This window comes from Sebastes umbrosus, chromosome 15 (genome assembly GCF_015220745.1).
Source record: "Sebastes umbrosus isolate fSebUmb1 chromosome 15, fSebUmb1.pri, whole genome shotgun sequence".
Lineage (NCBI taxonomy): Eukaryota > Metazoa > Chordata > Actinopteri > Perciformes > Sebastidae > Sebastes > Sebastes umbrosus.
The window spans coordinates 30,037,592-30,064,390 of record NC_051283.1 but is presented as its reverse complement, the minus strand read 5'-3'; the positions used below and the strand labels follow the sequence as shown (position 1 = coordinate 30,064,390).

Sequence of the window (26,799 nt, the reverse complement as noted above, 5' to 3'; positions counted from 1 at the left end):
CAAGTTCATTTTCACACAGCTAGACAATCAATAACCTTTACCTACCAATGTATCATTCATCTCGAGGTCAGTGTACTCGTTAAAATACCACTAAGTCCAATTATGGAATAGGAGCTTGTACTGACTGGTTCTCTGTCTTTGTCTAAATACAAAATGAGACTCCAAAGTGCTTTGAATTCAATAACACATTGTATTGAATAATCTTGATTTTGTCTTCAACCTTTTTTACCGTTATCTATGGCCCTGTTCAGACCTGGTATTAACATGCGTCCTCAGTGATCCGATCACAAGTGGACAGCTTTAAGTACGTCTGTTCACACCTGGCATTAAAAAGCGTCTCCACATGCGTCTTCAGTGACTTGTGATCCGATCTCATTTCCCCGCTCTATATGCAAATAAACACGTAGTAAACACACGGCTAATACAGCAGCCGTTGTGACGTAATATTACATGAATGTCAGTAGTAATATCCTACATATTCATGAATTCTGGTACATTGTATTAACATCAAAATAAAAGGTTATTGTAACGCCGGCACCGTTGCTTTTGCCAGACAACAGCGGCGTACAGCGCTCCAGAGAGCCGGGGAGGACAGAGAACAGGCACAAAGCAGCGGAACAAAAACAGCGACACATCTCCGACAGTATGATAAGAATGCATTTTGCGTGCCTAGTCTGATAGTCTGAAGATATGTAGCCTATAAACAAGATATATTTTAATAAAATACAGTTGTACCGACAGGATACAGTAGAGCACAGAGGCCGTTTCCGTGCTGACAAGCGCTCCGTGTCTGCCGGTTTATTCACCTGAGGGGCGCGGTGATCCCGCGGATCCCAGCTGGACATCAGATGAGTAGGCGGTCCTTAATGTGGCCCAGCACATTTCCAATAATAAATATATACATACATTTGCATAAAGCAGCATATTTGCCCACTCCCATGTTGATAAGAATATTAAATACTTGACAACTCTCCTTTTAAGGTACTTTTTGAACGGATAAAAAATTGTGCAATTAATTGCAATTAACTATGAACAATCATTTGATTAATCGCGATTTCATTTTTTAATCGATTGACAGCCCTAATTCTGACGTCTTTTATCTAAAACTAATAATGCAACAGATCATGCTGGTTCAACATTGCAGATTCCTCTTTTCAACATAGATTGCTGGTGATACCCTTCGCCCCGGCTGTGTTGTATTTATGGATGCATTCAAGTCTTTATTTGAGGGCACTTCAGGTTAATGGAAGCTACTGTATGCTGTGAGACTCCCTCCTCATCATCACACAGGTTCACATCTCAAAGCCGAGCTCCGCACTACAATCTGCATTAAAGATGCTTTTACTGCATCTCCTCTCAAGTCTCCTCTTTTTGTCTCCCTCCTTGTTATTCTGTCTCTCTCTCTCTCTCTCTCTCTCTCTCCCTCTCTCTCTCTCTCCCTTTCTTTCAAACACCCAAACTAGAATTTGTTATCTTTCATCCCACCCAACATACCTCACCTCTCACGTTAACAAGAAGAAGATTCCTGAGCTTTCTCTCTCTCTCTCTCTCTCTCTCTCTCTCTCTCTCTCTCCTCTTAGTTTCATGACTCATTCCCTCTCTCCATCTGTTCTTCAGATGAAAGGAGGCTCTGGTCTCTGTCTGCAGGGGTTTAAAAGTCCCTTTTGATTTCGGTTCAAGGAAGGAATGATTCCAGGGAAGCGGTCGGACAGCTGTTATCTGTAGCGAGATGATATCGGAAGAGAAAAAATAAAACGGGGAAAGTGGTCGACAATTATTGTGCATTTTGACCACTGGGTGAGAATCAGTCACGATTATTTTCAGAAGTCAGAAACTGTGCTCAGTCAGATTGTTTCTTATCTTTAAGTAACCAAATAAATCCTCAGTATCCTCACCTTGCTCCTACATGTTCGTTTCATGAATACATAAATAAATACACCTCTAGGACAAGCTGAAGTATTCATTGATATTATCAGCAGGGCTGGGTATCATTTAAACAACTATGATGCCAGTACCAATACCAGTACCCTTAAAGTGATATCCATACCTATAGAGTACTTCAATCCATTAGGCTAGCTCAACACCGCCGCACTGCACAGCGCTAATGCAGCGGTTACTGCTGATTACTGCGTTCCCCGACACAACGGTTGCGAAGCCGCTTTGTTGGCCTCGCAACAAAGCGGTTTTATTTACATGCTTTGCTAATTTACACAATCCTGGTGGAGGTGACTGGAGGAAGCAGAGTACGTGTGACGCCTGATTTCAGTTTTATCTTTTTAAACTGCTCCTATCTAATAAACCATAAATAAATAAATCAATTTGTGTTCACTGCAGCGTTTTTATACATTTTACACACCACAACTTTATGAAAACTAAAATCGTACTTGGTGATATATGCACAGAAGATATTATTAAAAATATTGATGCTCTGTTCCATAATTTCTTAATACAACTTGATGTAATATTGTATTTCTACAAACCGTGATGATGATCGAATGAATTAATGAATGAGGCTTCCGGCTGACCATGAGTGCCGGTAGTCCGGCCCTCTCCTCTGCGCTCCGGGGGAACGTGATGGTGAGACAGCGCTGATGAAATATTGAACGGAATTTGATTACAGATTTGAGGCTTAAACAAACACAAGATTTTCAATCAGGAGACCGCTGTTTGTGTCCCCTGTGAAACCAAAAGTAACTTATTTTGTCACGTCAGTTGTAAGTCGCGTGACTCGTCGGTATCATCAGCTCAGGAAGTTCATTTTGAAAGGACAGTATGCATGTAATGAGCATATATTGACACGCTGTCCCTGGTACATCCAAAAGTAACGCAAGAGGGTTACCCCGTGCGTCGGTATCTGATGGTATTTGAGGAGTTGGTGGAGAGAATGTGTTGAATAGGCGTTCAGCTCTCAGGGCGAAAGCTAAAAATGGCCATGATTTGTCCTCCCCACAAACTTGTTGTTTCAATAAAAGACATCCCTCTTGGAAGAGAAATAGTGTTGCTTTCACAAACAACAGCTGTATTTAACTCCCCGATTGAGGTAAAGTGCCCCAAACACGCTCGGTGTTATCCAGAATATGTGACTGCACCTATTTTCACTTCCTGCTCAAAGAGGTAATCACTGTAATCCTTTTGCTCTTTCTCTCCGGGTTGTTTTTCGTTTCTTGCTTTCCACTCGGTGTCGGTTGCGCCTGAGAGAAAACTTGCTGTTTTATTTATTCTGCTAAACATTGGTATTTTTAGATTCAGGTTTAACACGATTAAAACACAGGAACGTTCTGTTTATCCACGACCGAGGCTAATTGTAGCAGAATATCATCACTGTGGGGATATTCTGCTAACACTGTCGCTTTACTTCTTGTTTCACTTGTGATGGGACTAAAAACAAAATGAATATGCTACATATGCTAAAATATAGCTGGGTGTAACAGTAGTACAGGAAGTACAGCAATATCTACACTAGCTTAAGTTTGCTAACATTAGAAAGTTAGAGAAGTTAGCGAATATAAGCTGTTAGACCCGTAGATGTATTAAGAGAGCTGATAACAGCCTTGCTGCCTCTTTCAGTGGTCTGTCAAAGTGATAGCGAAACTTAAAAGCAACACATTGTAAAACATTGTAAAACTAAATGAAACGTTATGTTTTGAATACAAACAAAAAGGCTTCTTTAGGTTTAGGCAACAAAACTACAACTTCATTATGTTTAGGCAACAAAAATACAACTTCTTAAGGTTTAGGCAACAGAACTACAACTTCATTTACATTTAGAAAACAAAACTGCAACTTCATTAAGTTTAAGGCAACACAACTACAACTTCTCTAGGTTTAGGCAATAAAACTACAACTTTTTTAGGTTTAGGCAACAAAACTACAACTTCTTTAGGTTTAGATAACAAAAACAATTACGTTTAGGCAATAAAACTACAACTTATTTAGGTTTAGGCAACAAAACCACTTAGTTAAGTTTAGGGAAAAACATTGTGTTTTGGCTTATAACAACTGTTTCAAAAGTGTAAGCCAAACTCAACGACCTCCACCCCATATGGAGTTTCAAGCTGTTTATAGTACAACGCCTTGACTTCCGGTTCTGCTCCTGGCCTTGGCTGGAAGAGACCTCGGTGAGAATATTAGGAGCAGTCTTTGTACTGTTTATGATCAGACCTGGTTCCAGTCATCATCCCAAATGATTTAAATCAGTCTGTCTCTGTGTCTACACCTTCCTGTCACTTAAGGATGAGTCAGATTGTAAACAATGTGTTCGACTTTGATAAAACAAAGAAATAGTTCAGTTTTAATTAAGAGTTTGATCGATACGTTCATGGTGAGATGACCTCTGTGTGGTCTCAGTGGGTTCCAGGCTTCAGTGCATATACATAAATATAAATATATACCACCACTTCTGTCACCATCTGTACAGCTGAGTGAATGCTATATTTATCAATCATTATGCTTACTGCAGAGGTGTGATATTTCATTGTTTGTTCTTTTTTTCTCCCATTTCACATCTTTCCGCTTTGCCCCAGTCACATTATTTTTGTATTTTAGCGTTATTAAAGTGGGATAGATTCAGAAAGAAATTGGTTCTGAGTTTATACTACGGGCTTTGATGGTGTGAGTGGCACTGATGCGACGGTAAACAATGGGAAATTGAGTTTTAAAATAAGACACCAGGGGATTTGATGCATGGTGGGAAATGGCAGAGTAACTTCAGAGATGGAATGACAGAGATTTCTGTCTAAATGCAGGCAGCAGAGATAAACCGTCTGTGAACCTGTAAATCGTCATTTCCTTGAGTGTTTCTGCCGTATCTGTTAGATTCCTTGTACTTGTAATCCTAAAAGGATCGGCTTCGACTCGACAATAGCTTTAAGGTTAGAAATATCACCTTTTTCCACAATAGTCATGTTTCCATTCAGATATTCAGCTATTATTGGCCATGTTTCATGCTATACTGAGACGAAGAATATATACCGTTTCAGCTGATCAGTCATGTGAGTTAAATAATAAGGCGTTTCCATATCCCATCTAATGCATCAACTCTTTTTTGACAAAGGCAAAAAAACACCTCAAGCGAGTGTAAAAACTTTTTCCGCAATTGAAGAAGTTTTATCGAGTTTTATTTCTTTATTTTTTCCGTGATCATTTATTGGAAGTAACATCAGGTGCACAGAAACATACAGTACAAATAGAGCACAAATGTAAATGATTGTTCCGCCATATTTTGGTATTTTTCCCGCAAAGCCCGCTCCCACCGAACCCTCACCCATTGCCGATGCAAAAAGGATAAAGAACAAAAAACAAAGTTACATTTTTAAAAAAGAAGAAAAAAAATAAATGAAAATAAAATAAATAGTAATAAATAAAGTACACATTGATGGTAATAATAAGGAATAATAGGATAAATCCCAAACTTTACTATGTACAAGTGGACAAATTAACTGTTAGTGGTCATTTCTGTAAATTATGTCATACATTTTAGTTGATGGAGTGAAATACATCTCATATGCTATAAATCCATTAGTCCTCCTAAATGCACGACGTCTAAATACAATTAGAACATATACTACAAAAATAATCTTAATCATACAGAAGCACTGTCACTCGATCAAAAGAAGATAAGAGGGGCTGCCAGGTATGATAACATTTCTGAGCTGATCTGCAAATGGCATTTTTTAATTTTTTTTTCAGTTTAAGGAACAACATCATGTCCTCCATCAGGGATGATGATGAAGGGGTGCAGAGGACATTCATTATTTCATTAACCTTTATTTAACTAGGTTTAGACCCATTGAGATTAAAATATCTTTTTCAAGAGCGACCTGGCCAAGAATGGCAAACAGTACAAACAGTTTCATAAACGCACATTAAAAAACAATAGATCAGCTCAAAGGAGGGAAGCCATATAATCCTATTTCAATCAAAACGAGTACAATTACGATTACGAGTCGATTCTATATTTCTATTTTACCATGTCTTTAAATTAATTTAGAGTGACTAGTTCCTGGAGTTTAAGTTCATTTTTTGCAGGTTATTCCATGCAGATGGTGCAGAAAACATAAAGGCCTTCTTTCCCAACTCAGTCCGAACTCTGGGAACAGTCATAAGCATAGGGTCCTGAGATCGTAGCCCATAATTGCCATGATTTCTGGTTAGAAAGACAGATAAATAACAGGGGTGACTACGAATGGCCTTATAGATGAAAACATACCAGTGGCTAAGCGTTGGCTTAGCTTATATTATTCACAGAGCAGGCCAATTTACTTTGGAGTACAATATACAGTGATGAGTGAGGGCTCTACAGTTTGTAACAAACCTTAAAGTGCCATGATAAACAGTATCCAACATATGGAGACAATGGACTGATGCATTCATGTAAAGAAGATCACCGTAGTCAAGAACAGGCAAGAACATCGCTTCAACCAGTTTTCATCTGACATCAAGAGAAAAACAAGACTTGTTTCTAAAATAAAACTTCAATCTCAACTTTTTCACCGGACTCTGTATATGAGGTTTAAAAGAGAGGACTTCCAAAGGAGTAATATCCTTCTACAAGCAAGAAGAGAAGTGAAAGTGATGATATTTAGCTGCATCAATGTGAAACTGACTCAGGTAATTCAAATATACTGTAGCTCTCCCCACACCAGGTTGGACCTCCAGCCCAATACTTTTAGAGATTATTTTATAAAAAGCCATAGAGCTTTTCTAATGTGAGATTACATTGACAGAAACACGGCTACCGTCTTCTATCTTTATTATCTTGTTTATGGTTTTTCATTGAAGCTGTTTGATGTTAACACTGGGTTAAATACTCAAACCTAAGACTCCGTGTTGTCATGGCTGCACTGTTCCATTCGATGTAAATATTCTAGATGTCTTGTGCATCACTTTATACAACAAAGTTCTGATCTCCTGAAACCTACATAACAACAGTTTTGCATTTCTCCTCCGTCAGTCTGTTTTGTGACCCTTTGGCTGTAGAAACTCTGAAATCCTATAAAAATGAATAAATGTGCATCAATGAGGAATAATAAGCATTCTTCATTTCTGAAAGGCGAACCTTTTTTGTATACACATCTTTGATCTATCTGTAACATCCAGGAAGGTATAATCCTCTAATCTCTCCCAATCCTCGCTGTTACCGGAGCCAAATATTTTCTATGATCTCCCCTTCTTCCTCGGTTGTATTTCAGTGCTGTGGGATATTTTCTCTCAGCGGTTTTAACAATTTAGTTCATGTTGTTTCTGCTGTGATTTTGATGCATCTGTGGCTTTGACATATGAAAGCTGTTGGGTCTTTTCCCAAATGTATACACACTTGACAAACACCACAGGGTACGCTGAAATCTTCAACACTGTTTGCAGTTCAGAAAATGATTTCAATACGGCTCCCGCGTCACTTTTAATCCCCGCCATTGTTATCTTGACATGTTTCGTTGTGCATGTGTTTTGTCTGCACTCATAAATGGTCCGTCACACTCTGCTAAAATGATCTGCCATTATCTTTAAAAAAACTTTGAAAGGCCTCGGCTCGCTTTCTGCCACTCACACAGTTAATAGCTGTCCTTGCAGATGCCACTGTGTTTCACCTTTTGTTCTCTTCTCTGATCCTACGCTTTAACTTGTTAAGAATGCAGACGTATTTTTCAAGGAATCGTAGACAGATTTATAAATGGTGGATGCTGCTTTTTGCGTTCACCAGTCTGTCTGTCTGTCTGTCCGAGCTTTTAAGATTCCTTTTACCGAAGATTCCGAAGTAAAGTATCCCCCCACAACCTCCTGATGGGGACCAGTGTCAGTACGGCCAGGCATGGCAGAGGCAGCCTCCTTTTATTGCTGAGCACTTGGGATTGGTACCAAAGTGAAGCCGGACGCTTGGCGTCAAACTAGCAACTTGATCGCTGACGACACAGAGACACCACGTGATACCAACGTCATAATACTATTGGCTCGCAAGCCTTGTTAGAAGTAGGAATCAAATGACAGATATCTTCGCAGAGATAAATAAAAACATAAATTTGGGATCCGTCAACATTTTTTTAAATGATTATTTCACAATCATAATGATTTCTTTTAGGAAAAGCCATACTTCTATTCAACACCTTTCTAAAAGCTCTGTGGATATGGATGATTTATCTTTTAATTATTCATCTACATAAAAATGTTATCAATTACACCTTTAACTGTTGGTACTTGTTGTAAGGATTTAAATTACTTTATCTTGTTTATATCTGAAGTTCGCGACCTTAATTACTTTATCATGTTTTTAAAAGCACTTTGCAACTTTTTTTAAAACAAAAAAACTTCTTTAGGTTTAGGCAACAAAGCTACAACTTCTTTAGGTTTAGGCAACAAAACTACAACTTCCTTAGGTTTAGGCCACAAAACTACAACTTCTTTAGGTTTAGGCAACAAAACAGTTAGATTAAGGCAAGAAAACTACAACTTCTTTAGGTTTAGGCAACAAAACAGTTGGATTAAGGCAAGAAAACTACAACTTCTTTAGGTTTAGGCAACAAAACAGTTAGATTAAGGCAAGAAAATTACAACTTCTTTAGGTTTAGGCAACAAAACTACAACTTCTTTAGGTTTAGGCAACAAAACAGTTAGATTAAGGCAAGAAAATTACAACTTATTTAGGTTTAGGCAACAAAACTAAAACTTCTTTAGGTTTAAGCAACAAAACTACAACTTCTTTAGGTTAAGGCAAAACAATTACAACTTCTTTAGGTTTAGGCCACAAAACTACAACTTCTTTAGGTTTAGGCAAGAAAACTACAACTTCTTTAGGTTTAAGCAACAAAACAGTTAGGTTAAGGCAACAAAACTACAACTTCTTTAGGTTTAGGCAACAAAACAGTTAGATTAAGGCAAGAAAATTACAACTTATTTAGGTTTAGGCAACAAAACTAAAACTTCTTTAGGTTTAAGCAACAAAACTACAACTTCTTTAGGTTAAGGCAAAACAATTACAACTTCTTTAGGTTTAGGCCACAAAACTACAACTTCTTTAGGTTTAGGCAAGAAAACTACAACTTCTTTAGGTTTAAGCAACAAAACAGTTAGGTTAAGGCAAGAAAACTACAACGTCTTTAGGTTTAAGCAACAAAACTATAATTTATTTATGTTTTGGCAACAAAAACAATTTGTTAGGTTTAGGAAAAAAAACTACAACTTCTTTTGGTTTAGGCAACAAAACTACTTAGTTAAATTTAGGGCAAAACATTGTATATAATAATATACAATGTGTAATATATACTAGTAATAAGTATGTTTCAAAAGTGAAAGCAAAACTCAACAACCTCCACTTGTTTATATCTTAAGTTCTGGATCTTAATTACTTTTATCGTGTTTTTATTGTAAAGCACTTTGCAACTTTGGTTTCGAAAGGTGCTATATAAATGAAGTTATTCAATATATGTTTTACCATGAATTTGCTAAAGGTGTTATTGCTTTCTTTAGTCACTAAAGGAAGAATAAACAAACGTGTGAATTGCAACAGCAGAGAGAGCACGACTCCACTGTGGGAGAGTTAATGAGAAATGTCTTCACCTATGAGGAGGACAAAGAAAACATAATTGATGTGTGTAGGTGGATGTTCGAAGCCAAGAAAGACTGACATACAGGCACTTATTCATCATGAGCAGATCAAATAGAGAAGTTAGCACACGTTATATAAAAGTCATGCGAGGATTCTGTTGTTTTTTTTGTCAGCTGGGATCGATGAGTATTATTGAAGGTTAATTTCATTCTACCACAGCAGAGCACCGCTATTATTTATACTGGCAGGAATGAGGAGTTGTTTTGTGTTCGGGTAGACCAATTATCTCTGTGGCTCGAACCACAGTGCAACAGCATTGTACTGTATATTTAGTTTCACACTGGCCGAGTCGTTTACGAGACACGCGGAATCACAAGCCGCAAGTTTATTGCTTCTTATAAACTGTTGTCCTTCCAAGTTCTGTTGTAGATACAGTAAGAATCACAAACATGGTCACTCTTCTTCTGTGGTGTGCTTAAAAGAAAATATCACTATTTTCTGAAGAAAATGTCTTTATTCTTTGATTAGTGGGTTGCTGGAAAAATAAAATTGAATAAATAATTCCTGACGATAACTGATATATTTAGATATTTTCCAAAGTAAAAGTCCCTAGAAGTGTATGATTTAACTTTTCCCCATGGTCTAGCGTTAAAAAAGCTAACACACAATACTTGTAGAATCGCAATAATTGAAAATCGTAAATACATATCGAATCGGCACCCAAGTAGAATAGAATAGAATAGAATAGAAAGCTTTATTGTCATTGTATTAAATACAACGAGATTCACAGTTGCCACATCTGGTCAGTTCTTTAAAACAAACAAATACTTGACAAGACTAAACGAGGCAGATAAAACATACAACGGTTAAAACACACACAGTTATAAAGCAATATAAAACAGGTAAAGTCAAAGTAATAAATAAGTATAAACAGAAGTTATACACTAGAGTATAAAATATAGGTATGTAAACAGAGGTAATTGCACTTATAACATGATAACAAATTAATCTGGAGATATGTGTATCACCCCCAGCCCTAGTGTTTATGATACTAAAGTTATCATTACAACCCCCCCATTAATGTTATTTTTTTTTTATAATTTCTCCATTTTTTGGTATTTATTTGTTTTTGTTTTCTGTTGTTGTTGTAATTATTATTATTTATTTTACTAATTTACTGACCGTAATGTTCATCTGTTTAATATTAACCAGGCTCAGGCCTGTAACAAAATAATGATGTTAGAGTTAATGTGAGATAATAATAAAATTTCATTAAAAGAAAAAATATTAACAACAGTGAATTCCTCTGAACACCCACAAACCAATCAGAATGATAACGGTGTAATTTGTCCCGCCCTGACAGATGCAACTAACTAACTAACGAACGAGCCAACAGGAGACTCAGGAAGATGTTAATCTATTCCAGTGTAAACAGGCCCACACAGTCCTGAGAAGAGGTCTAATCAACCTCATTAAAACACCTGTGTGGGTGTTTAGAGGCTTTAACACTCCAGAGTTTAAATAAACCGCTCCAAACGAGCTGGATGGAGAGACAAGCTCTTAAGTTAATGAGTTAATTAAACTTAGCGGAAGCGTTTTTTTTCCTCATTCTTGTCACTTTTTGTTTTTGTTTTAATTGAGAATTAATCTCAGATTCACCTCATGCACAATAAATGTCTTGTCTTTTATCAAAATGCAGAAGAGGAAGGTTATCTGGTTGGTTCATTGAAATGCAGTGTAGGGAAGCTAATTAACTGCTGTAACTGCCATTTGTCTTTCTATTTAAACTGACATAACGCCGTTCAGAACAGAAGACTTCATTACGATGACAAAACAGTTGATTGGATTTTTAAAAACTCTTTTAGAAGTTCAAAATCTGTGACATCAGTACAGACACACACACACACACACACACACACACACACACACGAGCAGAAACATGCAGAAGTGTGTTCATATTGACAAACAGCCTTATAGAGTTAATGAGCACATTAACACGCACGCTCATAATCTGTTTTCTATAGAGACTGCACAATCAAGTAAACACTGTTTAATGATTATCTTAATTAGAGCAATGTAATCATGTAATGATAATTGCATAATAATAATATCATAAACAGTCATCACAGTTAGCATAACGTGATTAACACACATTGTTTTCTGCTCCATTTCTTTGTTTGGACCTTTACACGATCTCTTAAAGCCCCCCTCCAGTGTATTTTTATGATATTTCATATTCATTTGAATCATTTCCTGACAATGTTGATTAGCCACAATGTTTGCAAAAAATAAATTGACCAATAACTTAAAGCTGCAGTCGGTAGAAATGGAGCAAATATGATTAAAAAACATTATTTTTATAAAACGTGTCACTATATCTTGACAGTAGTGCATGAGAAAAAAATCATGTGCCTCCGGTGTCCTCCGGTGCTCCTTACAGTATCTGCAAGATTTCACAGACCGGAGGAAAACAACCAATCAGAGCTGATCTGGAGACTGCTGTCCAGCTGCCGTCTCTGAGAGCCGGCTGTCAATCACTCGCCGATCAAACGGTCAAACTAGGCAGCGCTGATCAAATATGAATCAATATTCTGTTACTGTAACGCCTATTTCTCTCCTCAAATGTTTTCAGAAACATCTTGTAGTGTACTGTTTAGCTGTAAAATGAGAACATGTTGAGATCAAGTTGAGGAAATACCAAGCACCGCCCACCAGCCGGAGCACAGCCAATAGGAACGCTCTCTCTCTGAAATGACCTGTGATTGGTCAAAGTCTCCCGTCACGGGCTAGATGTTCTAAAACCTGAAAACAGAGCCATGAGGAGGTGCAGAAGTCTAGTTTTCTCTCAGAACACTTGAATTACAATATGCTGAAAGGTTATTATGGAAATGTTGCCCAATGATGCCGAGAATATACTGACTACTGAAGCTTTAACCAATGCACCAACGTGCTGCCCAATTTAAAACACGTAGACCCAATTTTTTTAAAACTCCAATGATCAGAGCACTGACTATGTCAGTATTTGTCAATATTCATTTTGTGCAAATGTTTTGCAGCTGAATGAGATTCATACCTGCAGCCATTGTTAAACCAGAACTGCTTGATGTGAGCTTAAATGGGATCTTATGACTCCAGAAAGTTCGTTCCCAGCAGCAGTTAATGTGTAGGCGTCACTTGTCTTTCTGATACCTGCTCTCTTTGATTATGTTTTTATTCGGTGCTTTCAGTGACAATTGCGAAGGTGTCACTTATTGTTGCTCTGTCTTAATTGAACACAGAAAATATATCAGTTTGGATGATTATTATTAACATGGCTGTTTTGTGTTCATGGCCTTGTTAAAACCCACGTCTGTGATTCAGCTAATTAACAGGCAACACGAGTTAAACACAATGCAAACAAACTCTCCTTTTCCGCCTGAAAAATATAAATTGCAGATGTTCGGCTTTTACCCGACAGCAGAGATGTAAATTGAAGTGGAGGTTACTCAAGGTCTGCAGTCTCTAACAGCCACAGGTCCGATCGCTCTGCAAAACTGCGACGTTGTCAGTTTTATTTTAGCTCAGCTCGCACAATAAAAGGCCAATTACCGTCATAGAAGCAAACTAACAAAGGAGGAATCCACATGAGAAACGACTGAACCCACGAGAGCTTTTTAAACAGCCTGCTCGCGAGGCTTCCTCTAAGGGGGGGGGGGGACTTTAGTGTCTCTTCTCATTTGACTCCGCTGCATCCGTGTCCAGTCCAAATTATTAGTTAAAATGACAATAAATGACTTCATAGAAGTGCTGTGAGTGTGCGCTGCCTTAATATTCAGCTGGAGTAGCTAAACTTTAGGCGTGTGGGTTCATCGACTCCTACTTGCTATATGATAGTCTGCATTTATATTTATATATATATATATATATATTAGGGCTGTCAATCGATTAAGATATTTAATTGCATGAGTGTCCATAATTAATCGTGATGAATCGCAAATACATTTTGTATCTGTTTGAATGTGCCTTAAAGGGAGATTTGTTAATACTCTTATCAACATGGGAGTGGGCAAATATGCTGCTTTATGTAAATACATGTATATATTTATTATTGGAAATCAATTACCAATGCAAAACAATGGCAAATATTGTCCAATATATATATAAAACAATTAGTAGCGTTAAAACAAATTTGCGTTAAAGTGGCAGTAGTCAGTATATTTTTGGCATCATTTGGCAAACATCCCATAATAACCTTTCAGCATATTGTAATTCAAGTGTTCTGAGAGAAAACTAGACTTCTGCTCCTCCTCATGGCTCTGTTTGCAGGCTTTAGAACATCTAGCCCGTGACGGGAGACTTTGACCAATCACAGGTCATTTCATTGAGAGAGCGTTCCTATTGGCTGTGTTCCGGTCATGGCGGCAGCGTCACAAACTTTCTAATTTTACAGCTAAACCGTGCACTACAAGATGATTCTGAGAACATCTGAGGAGAGAAATAGGCATTAACGTAACAGAATATTGATTCATATTTGATCAGCGCTGCCTAGTTTGACCGTTTGGTCGGAGTTCGCTAGTGATTGTCAGCCGGCTCTCATAGACGGCAGCTGGACAGCAGACCTCAGATCAGCTCTTACTGCTTGTTTTCCTCTGGTATGTGGATGTCGCTAGGAGCACCAGAGGACACCGGAGGACACAAAGGCAATTCTTTTTTTCAGATTACCTGTTTCATGCACTACTACGTTTTATAAAAATAACTTTTTTTAATCATATTTGCTCCGATTTCGCCTACTGCAGATTTAGCAAGCCATATTATTCGTCTGATATGTGCATGAAAATATTTCCAAAAGGCACCAACATCACAAACACGGCCGAGAGGTAAAGTTCAGTGACTCAGTAATATATGTACACAGAGGTGTAGACAGGAATGTAGTATGTATATAGAAGTAAAGTGCATAAAGGATGGGGTGAGTGACTACACAGTTATGTGTTTTTACCATCCTCGGTTCTGTTGATCTAACAGTCAGGTTGGACACTTGAAGAATGTCACATTTTCTGTATTGTTGGTTGAAAGAAAGTCTTGGGTTGGAGCGCCGTTCCCACCGGGGCTGCAGCCCTGCTGTCCTGAGGGAGCCTGGGTAATTTCAAACATGTCAAAAGGGCCATTAGGAGTTCTTTGTTAATCCCGTCCCGTTGCCTGGCCTTCTCCAGGAGGGATTTGATTGTCTTCAATGTACCAGTCTTAGTCTGTTATCTGGTCTCACCACTAATTTACAGACGTAATAAAAGGGGTCGGAGTCAGGTTGGTAGGGGACCGGAAGACATTGCCTTTAAGCTGCCCCCGTTGTTCGGCTCAGATACTCCATTTGCGCGTATCTCCCTCTGAACCTGACGGTGTGTGCTCGAGCTGCAGCGATGGAGACGCCGCCGACTGAATGAAGAAAGGTCCAGCAAGGTCGAGAGAAACATATTATTCCATTTCACGAACGGTTTCTTTCTGTGAACCCACTCACTCCCCGCTGTGGAATAAGAGAGTGTGTTGCCGTGTGGCTGTGCCTTCAGGGTGAACTGCCTAATTCACTGTGAGGATTTTACATGTTTGTGTCTCTCAATCTGGTCTCCCCCTCTATATATCTGATCACAAAGAGGGACGTAGGCGTTCAGCGTCTTTCATAAGGATGTGCTAACAGGTTGTGGGCTGTTACAGGGATCAGAACGGTGGCTTTTCTTTCATGGGATTGGACCACCATGAACCAGTCTTCTGTCCTCATATGTCCTTTTTTGCATGACCATGAATTGTCAAGTAAAAGCCCTCTTCTTTATTCATGGACTACAGTACAATACTGACATTGTAAATTCATCATAATCTGTTATTGCCACAGAATTATCTACATCAGCACAACATTGTCACGCCATATTTCACCACCCTGTTGCTCCAAATTGATTTTTTTTTCTTTATAATTCACTCAAAACAGATTTGATTCTTTCATGCTGTTAAGCTGCTGTTGATCAACACTTCCTGTGGATGTTTCACAGTAGATTGCCTCGAGGGAACGGAGGAGATTACGTTCCCTAAACTGCTGTAAGTGTTTTAATGTGAAACAGATGGAGGAAGTGTTTGAGTTTACAGCAACAGCAAACAGCAGCAACAGCAAATGAACGCAGTTAAAGAGGAGCAGGTCAGTAAACCGTCTAATCCAAGTTATCATAATAACCAATGTCCGGTTTTATGCAGCGCTCATGTCGACATCCGGGAGAAACCAAGAAACAGAATTTCTCTTAATCACAAAGGGGACATATCGAAGGTTACGCTATTGTAACCCTAGATCTATAAGCACAGGTGGAGCCCTCTACTGGACTCTCCCTTACCAAAAGGAGGTTTATTCAAGTGTGCTAGTAGTAGTAGTAGTAGTATACTTCTTTTCAACTTAAAATAAAAGCGTTTACTTTCAGTTTATGTACTTATCAGAGATATACTTAACAAAAGTATACTTTGCTCATACTGACAAGTATACAAAAAAGTTTAAGTATACTTGACTTAAACTTGTACTTTGATCAGGATATACTTAATAAAAGTATAAGTTAGTGTACTAGTTAGTGTGCATGTGATTATAAAGTGGGCATGTCTGTGAAGGGGAGACTCGTGGGTACCCATAGAAACCATTTTCATTCACATATCTTGAGGTCAGAGGTCAAAGGACGCCTTTGAAAACTGGCCATGTCATGCCCTATTTGAAGGCGAGGGGCAATAAAGAATGGTAAAGTGGAGAAGAGCTGTGTGATAAAACTAATACTGAATCTCACGCTGACTGACACCTCTAATAATACAGCAGGTGAAGTTGGTGGAATTGGAAATGAAGGAACTTCAGCTGAACTAGATAAAGGGGCCCTGGTCACTTTTTGAGAACATACCAACTTGGCAGGTGTCGCCGTGCAGCCGGGCCCTCCGGAGGCCTTCTCCTCTCCACGGTGAAGGCGATGACTTAGTGATGACGGATTTTATCAGCACTGCTGATGTTTCCTCGCCCCTGAGGACATTTTCCCACGAATGTGAACACCCTCTATGTAACTCCAGCTGACCCGCTGAGGTGCGATGACCTACAGGGGGGACCAGTCTGGCAGGTCGGAGCGTTTTTTGTTTTTTTATGGCAATGTGCACTGTGTGCCTTTCCATCTTGCAGTAAGATGAGTTTTTCTTATCGAGATAAGATATCTACTTTATATGTTATATTTAAGTACCAGGTGTAAATGGAGGTTCAGTTCCCCTGCCTCCCGCTTTTCCCTCCATTTCATTTGTTTTCTTTAACAATCGATGCACCTGCAGTTTGCGTTCGGTCCCAAAATAACACTGCACTAAAAAAGCTGCATGAGTGTGGGTATGTATTGTTGGAGTCACCAGTGAAAGAAGGAAACACATTCCAGGGTGTCCAGTTTGAGAAAATATCATACTACTGTTAGAGACTGCAATCATTTTACGGTCTCTTATGAAAATCATAAAGTGTTGTTTCGATCCAATACCAAGTAACACCAGGGTCAGAACCACCAACATTGATGCCGATGCTTTTTATTACTAAAAGTGACAAATGAACTTTCATGTAGGGCAGAACAATTTAATGCAAGATGGATGCATTTCTGGGATCCTTTTGACACCAATATCAACACTCTAATTAATCAATTATGTTTCCATTAGGGCTGTCAAAGTTCACGCGGCAATAACGCGTGATCGCAAATTCATTTTAACGCCACTAATTACTTTAACGCATTAACGCAACTTGTGATTTTTAGGTTGTAGCTTGGTTTAAAAGCTAAAGTGAAGATACTGGTATCATATGAAACCAGAAAACCTGATGAATCCATCGGTACCAACTATGTCATACTAGCTTGAGGCGAAGGAGGCTAAATAACGCTACAAATCTATGCTAAATTTGGCCGAGGAAAAACTGTCAACAAAGGGGTCCCTTGACCTCTGACCTCCAGATATGTGAATGTAAATGGGTTCTATGGGTACCCACGAGTCTCCCCTTTAAAGACATGCCCACTTTATGATAATCACATGCAGTTTGGGGCAAGTCATAGTCAAGTCAGCACACTGACACACTGACAGCTGTTGTTGCCTGTTGGGCTGCAGTTTGACATGTTATGATGTGAGCATATTGTTTTATGCTAAATGCAGTACCTGTGAGGGTTTCTGGACAATATCTGTCATTGTTTTGTGTTGTTAATTGATTTCCAATAATAAATATATACATACATTTGCATAAAGCAGCATATTTGCCCACTCCCATGTTGATAAGAGTATTAAATACTTTACAAATCTCCCTTTAAGGTAAATTTTGAAGAGATCTGAAAAATGTTTTCAGTTCATTGCAATTAAGTATTTTAATGGATGGACAGCTGTAGTCTCCATACAACGAAACTGCATGGTTAACTGTACATGGGAAATGTATTTTCTCCGGGATTGTTTGTTTTTGATGTATCACAAATACGTTTCTAATTAAAACTCGGCTAAATGCTGATAAATAATTGTCATCCTTCCTAATTTGTGTTTCCTCTGTTGCAGCATTTGTGAGCGTGATGAATCTATTGGTTGTGATTAACTGCCTTTCCTTCTGGCTTCCTGTCTCTTCCTCTCCTCCACATTTAGTCCCTCTCTCGCTGCTCTCGCTGCTAACCCCCCCCCCTTGACTCTCCAGCCTTTTGAAGGAAGGGATTTTTTTTTTTTTTTTTTAAACGTCGGGTGGATAAGCTGTCAGAAACGTTGAGTAATGAAAAGGTGTGAACTGCCGACTCGCCCTTCCTCCTCATCAAGCTGCAATGGCAGCAATTTGTTTTTGGCACCCAGGCGGGCGGCTCAGACGGCCACCTCGGCCACGTCGAGCCGCGCCGGAAACGACTTTCACGGCACTTTAAAAGATGAGGCGTGTCTCACCCAAGAAGGGAATTTTTCATTTAAACTGTCATGTAAAAAGCTTATGTCATGTAAAAAAGCACTTCAGCTGTCTTCATTGGATACACAGGTAACCCCCCTCCCTTTCTTCTCGCTGGGCTTTTAAGATCTTCAGACCACTTTGCATAGCTGATGCTGTCAGGAAACCTTTACACATAATGGCTTCTACATTACTGATCAGAAAACTTTTTTGCAGTTCTTTCTACAGTTGGTAAGATATTCTGTGCTATAGACTGACTGACGGATGTCATGACTACCTGTTTCCCCTCTTCCCTGTATAATGATGTGATCTGACAGACCGCCTGTCTATCAGACTGTATCTGTCAGTCTCGGCTCTGATGATATGATCTCAGTGATCTCTTTGATCTGCTCTTAATCTTATTGACATTCTCCTGATAGCTACATTTGCTCTGATTTAATGGACCAGAGAGCACATTGCCTCAGGCTGTCTCTATGTGTGTGTGTGTGTGTGTGTGTGTGTGTGTGGACAGCTCCAGGTATACCTTCTTCTTCTCTCTGTCACCTCGTCTGCTCTTGAAAATCCCCGTCAGCTAGCCGGTTACAGATATAGCCACTGTAGGAGTCACTTTTTCATTTTGGCTCAGAGAAACGTCTAAGAAATGATGTCATGTGCTAGACGGGAATGATCTGCAGCCAAATATATATACATATATATATATATATATATATATATATATATATATATATATATATATATATGTAAAAAGTGCACATGTTTCGTGGACGAAAGAGGAAACAGTATAAAAGTGGAAGTGTGCCAAACATGACCCTATTTATAAAACCATGTGTAAACTTTAATCAAACAAGTTTCCACTTGTCAGTTCCAATCAAGTTGTAATTTTAAACACGAGCGCCTCACATCCCACCTTGTTAACGCCGACAATTAGCCATAAATAGTTAATGAAACGCCCTTCATAAATACCAAAACTGCATATAAATGCAGCTCGTCATTCTGTGCATTCCGGGTAAAAAGGAGAAGATGAAAACGCACGACTTGAAAACAGAACTGGTGTGAAAACGTAGCGCTCGCTCAGAGGTCAGGGTGAGGCCGCGGGTTCTGTTTGGTGATTCTGTTTTTGCATTTGAGCAAGAAAAAAAGAAAGTTGTGAGACTGTGTCATGACTGCAATTAATGCTGCAGCACCCTTCTGGAAATGTGAAAGGAAAGGTCGGTGCCACCGTCGGGGCTGAGAGGACACCAGAGGTTTCTCTTTGACCCTCAAAGTGTCAGATCTTTTTAGAAAGCCGAAGCTTCTGCAGACATAACAACATTTAACAAGTGTTTTCTGTTTTGGGGATAAGGGACTGTTGGTGAAGAGCTAAAGAGGATACAAATGATGGTCATGATTGATGACTGAGCAGCATCATTGCTAGGGCTTGGTGTTGTTTACAAAATGACGATGCCAATACCAGTACCAGTACCCTTAAAGTGATACCGATACCTATAGAGTACTTCATTTGATACCCATCATGTGAATGGAAGCTGTGCGTGTGTCCTGCTTGCCAGCTAACAGCCGCCACACTCTGCTGATAATGCCGTTCCGACCCGTGGTGTCGCGGAAGCCTAACACATTAACGCAACGATTTTTAGGTTGTAGCGGGCTCAGTTTTAAAGCTAAGCATCATATGAAACTAGAAAAACCTATTTAATCCATCGGCACCAACTATGTCATACTAGTTTGTCGCAAAGGAGGTTAAATAACGCTCCAAACTTACTATTTTGGCGAGGAAAAAACTGTCATGTCCATTTTCAAAGGGGTCCCTTGACCTCTGACCTCCAGATATGTGAATGAAAATGGGTTCTATGAGTACCCACGAGTCTCCCCTTTACAGACATGCCTACTTTACATTTGCATAAAGCAGCATATTTGCTCACTCCCATGGTAATAAGAGTATTAAATACTTGACAAATCTCCCTTTACAGTACATTTTGAAGAGATAAAAACTATTTATTTGCGATTAATTATGATTAACTATGGACAATCATGCAAATAATCAAGATTAAATATTTTAATCGATTAACAGCCCGAGTTTTATAAATGCCAGCTTTTGTCTGGAGAGAGGCGAACACATCTTTGTTAACATTAAATATTTACCACGAGGCTCCTCGTGTGGCGTTGAATGAGAGACATTTGTTTTACTATTAGAGGATGAATGAAGGATTAATCAAGAAACAACCATTTCCATTCTAGCGATCAGCCGGCCGACCAGTGAAGCAGGTGGCCCGGCCGTCTGCCAGAACACTTCTTCTAACTTGGACACTTAAACACTTTGAACACCTACCGCAACTCCCAAAAGTACCGAATTAAAGCCGAATAGATTTGGTTTGATGTTGAAACGGGATCAGAGAGGAGATGTCGGATGCAAGCGGTTTCGGCTCTGTTCTTTTCAAAAAGACAATTAGAATCAGTGTCGTCTTGATGTGCCAACTACCACGGTGGCAAACCGAATTTGACTTGGCTAATTGGCGGTGATGCATTACGAGGAACATCACAGATGACACGCAGAGAGCGCAGGACAAACTGTAACAGGACTTCACACTTAGTACAGACAAGACATGAGGACTGTCAGTAGACTAATCATCCAGGCAAAGCATGTCAAAGTCAAACAGCTGCCTCTCTGAAGCGGCGCTGCTAAAGCCGGTGACAGCGAAGGTGAGTGAGAGTCTGCAAGGAGAAACAAGCCAATGGGAGAGGGGCTGTCCAAGTCAACGCGATAATAACACGTTAACGCAAATTTGTTTCAACGCCACTGATTTCTTTAGCGCGTTAATGCAACGTGTGATTTTCAGTTTGGGCTAACTCTCGACTTTCTGGCAGACCAGTGACAGAAGGATTGGATGATTTTATTTGACAACGCCGCAGACCCCTGGCGCCTTTTACGTGGGCCGCGGCACCACGCGGTTGGGGCGAACCGGTCGACAGTCGCACCGGGAGCATGGAGCCACGTCACAACGAGGAGCGCTGTAAAGCTGCGGCTGCGAGCCACCTTCGCCCCGAGGCTTTTCAAACCGACCTAGAGCCGGTCGCAGCGCACCGCCTCGTATGCGGGACTCCCCAGTCTGCCGTGTGTCGCTCACACCCTCCAGCTGGCTGTTAACGAGGGTCTTTTGGCACAGAGAAGTACTCGTATCGGTACTCGGTATCGGCGAGTACCCAAATGTAAGTACTTGTACTCGTACTCGGTCTGAAAAAAGGTGGTATCGGTGCATCCTTAGTACCAACCATGTCATACTAGCTTCTCAAAAAGGAGGCTAAATAACGTTCCAAACTTGTGGGTACCCATAGAACCCATTTTCACATATCTCAAGGTCAGAGGTCAAGGGACCTTATTGAAAATGGCCATGCCAGTTTTTCCTCACCTTTCCAATGGATTCATTAGGTTATCTAGTTTCATATGACATCTGTACCTTCACTCTAGCTCTAGAACTGCTCCAGCCTCTGAAAGACAGTAATGTCGCTCAGGATCCCCCGCGATCCCGTTGGGTCTCAGGGGGTTAACTGATCAACCGACTATCCGCTATCATTCTGTCACCGGTCACTCTTCATCCCTTCAATCAGTCATAAATTCACTCATTCAGTCAGGTGATCAGTGACACAGACAGCCAATCAGTTGAGAGATTTATAAAACCAGCCAGCCATTCAGTCAGTGTGCCGGCAGTCTGTCCGTTATCAGAGAGGGATTTCTGCCAGCCAGCCAGTCAATCATGAGGTCACTCAGTCAGTTTAGGCTGCAGAGATTGACAGAGATGGACTGAACTCTGTGTCAATCTCTTTATTCCCACCAGGATTAACCTGCTGACTCCTCACCTCCACTGTCTGCTTCTCCTCTCCAACACACACACACAGTCCTGGCTTCCTCTCTCATTGTCTCCCTCCTCCTACCATCCTTATCAGGCAGAATACACAGAATATGTACCCACCTGCACCCCAGCTGGCATCTCTCTTCTTCCACCTCACACCTTCCATCTCTCTCTCTCTCTCTCTCTCTCTTCGTCCTTTCTTCTCTGTCCCCGAGGAATTGTGCTGTTGTGTTTTAGCTTGTCACAGCAGTTGAGCTTTTCCTCACCTGTTCACAACATCTCCAGGCAAAGGGAGCAGGTGTCTGCTCGAGTCTGCTGCCCAGCACCATGTGTGCATGCGTGCGTGAAGTTGTGTGTGTGTGTGTGTGTGTGTTTGTGTGCATCCTGACGTGCGCGGTGAAATGTTCAGCTGCCTCCGACCAGCGGTGCTAAAATTGGAAAGTGTGTTTTTCTAAGATAAAGAACCTTCCCAGGAGAAGGTGTATGAATTCACCTTGATGTAACTATTGAAATCAATGATAATTACCCAGTGTGGTGGAGGAAGTGTTTTTTCTTGTTAAAACTGTAATGTTTAGACATTACATATCGCTTTTGTCTTTTAACCCCAATTGATAATAAATAGGATATGTTGCTCTGTGTCACATTAGTGCTCACTTAGCGCTGCTATGAATCTTCATTATGAATCTCCCAGAGAACCTGAAGGCAGAAAAAGAGTACCAGCAGCTCGTGAGAAAGTGCCGTTATGGAAGAAAAAGTCACGATACACCGAGGAGTAAAATGTAGAAGTGGCGGTACTGTGTACCGGTGAGTACCGGCCCACTTTGAGCACTTTGTGCATTTGACTGTATAAACTGCACTAAACTGTATCCATAAGTATATCCAGCTGTAACAGACAACAGGGAAAAAGTGCAAACTTGCCTATTGTTAAAGGTCCCATATTGTAAAAAGTGAGATTTTTATGTCTTTTATATTATAAAGCAGGTTTAAGTGCTTTATAAATACTGTTAAACTATCAAAACTCTCACTATACGGAAAAAATACACACAGCCCATATTCAGAAATTGTTTGAAACAAGCCGTTAGGATTTCTGTCCATTTGTGATGTCACAAATATACAACATTTAGAACATTACACGGTTTTAAACGTAAACATTCTAAATGTGTCCCATTTTGTTTCCTGTTGCAGCGTATGTAAATAACATCAGCTGACAGGAAGTAAACATGGACCCAAACTGTTGCCAAGCAACGCAGTTTCGTTGAAATGCACTAAAACGGAGCGTTTCAGACAGAGGGTGAATACTAATATATATTAGGTATATTCAGGCAGACAATATGAGGAAAATAAAAAATTTTTTTTAACATTACAGCATGTAAACATGTTTCAGTAGAAATACAAAATACAAGTATGAACCTGAAAATGAGCACGATATGGGACCTTTAAATTGTTGTAATTGTTTTAAAATAAGTGGAGATCATTGTTACTCTGGCTTTTGTCTGGTGAAGCTTCCTAAATCAAATGTTAGTCGTACAGACGCTTAACGGTTACTTGTTTGTTTAATCAACGGTTAATTGTTTGATCAGAACTACAAAATGTATTTCAGTTTGTAAATCTCTCCATGCAGGCTAGTGAAGGTCTGTCCGTTAGCTGATCTGAAGTCAGTTCCACCTGAGTGCTCAGTGTCCCGTTAGCAGAGTAGAGTTTGTGCGGACTGTTCTGAGTTGAGACTTGTTTTCCACTGATTGGTTGTCACATAACTCTGACAGGGCCGCTGGAGATGGAGCAACAGCTGGTTCCTTAATGTGCGTGTGTGTGTGTGTGTGTGTGTGTGTGTGTGTGTGTGTCCGGCTCATATGTAAGTGTGGGATAGATACGGCCACTGACACACTGACCATGTCTTACACGCCTCTCTGCACATCGCTGACAGCACTTACTCTCTCTCGCCATCTCTCGTTCTCTCACTTTTCTCTCTTTCCTTTTCTTCCTCTCTCTCTCGTCCTCTCTCCATCCATCTCTGTCTTGCTCTCGCCTCGTGTCTCGCTCTTTCTTTCTGGCCTCAGGAGATAACTCTGACACCTCTGGGATGGATGCTCTCTCTCTCTCTCTCTCTCTCTCACACACACACACCTCCTCCACACACACATACTATATAACACTCCTCCATTTGTGGCCCAGTATATACACTGATAAGCAGCCCAGGTCCTCCCTGGCTGCCTCTCATACACGAGGTAGAATAGGCTTTGTGTGAGTGCTAAGCGCCTGAGGAGCGCTATCTCCTACCTCCATAGTCTGAAGGCTGTTGTATAGCAGGGGAATAATGGGCTATAACTCACCGCTAAGCTATACTGGATTACAGTCAAGGGATGGCAATTTGTGCATGAGTTGGAGTTTGAGTGTGGCGAAATGTGTGCGAGGAAATGTTGGTGTTTGTGATCACAAACGGACGTGAGCAGTGGTGGAAAGTAGTGAAGTACTTTTAAAAGAATTATTCAAATTGTTTAGGTCCTTCTACTCAATCCTGCATTAATGGATTTTTTTTTTCATGGTCACTTGTTGGCAGCAGAAAAAAAACTATAAACATGAGACATGTCATCCCATTTCAAGTTGGCAAACATGTTAGCAAACAGGTCCCTTTTTTTTTTTTCTTGGTCCCTCACCCCAAACACAAGCACTCACGTACACACACAACCACTCCAGACAATTGCAAAGCAGACAACTGCTATGCCACCTTTGAGAGGCTCGCCATGCAACTCCCATACGGCAAACCAGCTTTGGATCGGCACCGAGGACAGCAGCCGGAAACCCAAATTTATCAACGCTAGTTTAACAGTCTGCCCTGGACTCAGTGGCCTGATGTTATCACAGACACAGATTTCAGTAGGTGTGCATTTTCCAACATATTTTGACATATATAAATCCCTGATCCCACGCCATAACAACAAAAAGAAACCAGGACTCACCCATGAGAAGTTTATACTACAGCTTTTTTATTGGAATGTCCTGGCTGTGAGCGACGCAGCGCGGCGTGGCACGCCGTTTGAGCTGAACTTTTGTCAGAGGCCCACCTGTTTCTATTTATTCTGTCGCTCGCCTTGAAATCACCTTAAAATCGCCTCAACGGACCAGGGGTGTCATTTATATAACCGTTGCATACGCACAAAACGGGGCCTGAAATGTGCGTACGCCACTTCCCACGCAAAAGTTGTGATCTATAAAAACAAACTTGACGGGAGAATGTGCGCACCTATACGGCAACATTGTCCCATGCGGACGCACATTATGGAGTGTATTATGGAGGAAAGAGAAACTGGCTACGATGAATATCTACGTTTTTGCATTCGGTCAGAGCAAGTGCAATATTGAGGGACCGGAGGGTGAAAGTCCACTGAGCGTGGGACTTTCACCCAGGAGTCTGCTCTTCATGTCCTATGTGAAACCAGAAGTAAATGTTGACATTACACTTGTAACGTAACATTGTTATGCTTGTTACATTTACATAAGAAAGTCCACTAAGGATGGTTATTTATTCACGCCAGTTACGTTCTTACGGTTGTTATGTTATTTTACATTGTTACATTATTATTTGAACACAAACCACGATGTTTTTTCTAACCTTAACAAAGTAGTTCTGTTGCTTAAAGATAACAATTCATTTTGCAACGTTAACCACGTCAAACATATTTATGAAGAGACCACAAAGTATAAACACCGACTTTACGCTTGTTACGTAACTTCACATAAGAAAGTCCGCCAAAGGGGGTTGTTTATTTACAGTAGTTACATTTTTATAGTTGTTACGTTACGTTACGTCGCGTTACGTTGTCGCGTTACGTTGTCGCGTTACGTTGTCGCGTTACGTTGTCGCGTTACGTTGTCACATTATCATTTGAACACAAACCACAATGTTTTTCTAACCTTAATCAACCAATAATTTTGCAACGTAAACCACATGCCATTGTGCGTTTCTGCAAGCGTGATATGAGGATGATATGAAACATATTTATGAAACATATTTTTGGTTCAGAAACGTCGACATTCCCCATACATTCTCCTTTAAGAAGTAAAAACTATTTAGCATGAAAAATAGTTGAAGCTTCATTATTAGCTGCAATAATTAATGAGCACAATATGAATGTAATATTATACAGTACACTGATTAACACTAGGCAATAACTAATTCTAAGTCATTGTTTGCTAATGCTGTTTTCACAGTATATTTGTGAACACGTCTGTAATTAGAACAAACCTGCACTATATTTTTAATTATAATCAGTCGACAGACTGAAAAAAAAATATATTTTTTCAGTTATTTTAGTATATCTCTCATTTTAGTGGTGATAAAATGAAAATCTTTAAATACATTATACTGACACATTTTATGAGTAAATATATATTGAATGCAGGAATATTTTACATTGTTGTATTATTATTTCTATTCACTGTAAGTACAAGATGTGAGCACTTCTTTCACCACTGTACTGTATGTATCTTTGTGTATCAGTATTGGGTGGGAGGTT

The 26,799-nt window shown here is 39.9% G+C and overlaps 1 protein-coding gene and 1 long non-coding RNA gene across 2 annotated transcripts in view; both read left to right on the top strand.

Annotated features, from left to right (window-relative positions):
• The window catches only part of LOC119503249 (poliovirus receptor homolog), a 360,163-nt gene that overhangs the window by 245,114 nt on the left and 88,250 nt on the right, over window positions 1–26,799 (top strand). The gene's annotated exons all lie outside the window — the stretch shown is intronic.
• On the top strand, window positions 2,936–5,672 carry LOC119503253. The gene is made up of 2 exons (XR_005210286.1): window positions 2,936–3,671; window positions 3,937–5,672. It is a non-coding gene; the product is annotated as an uncharacterized LOC119503253 (long non-coding RNA).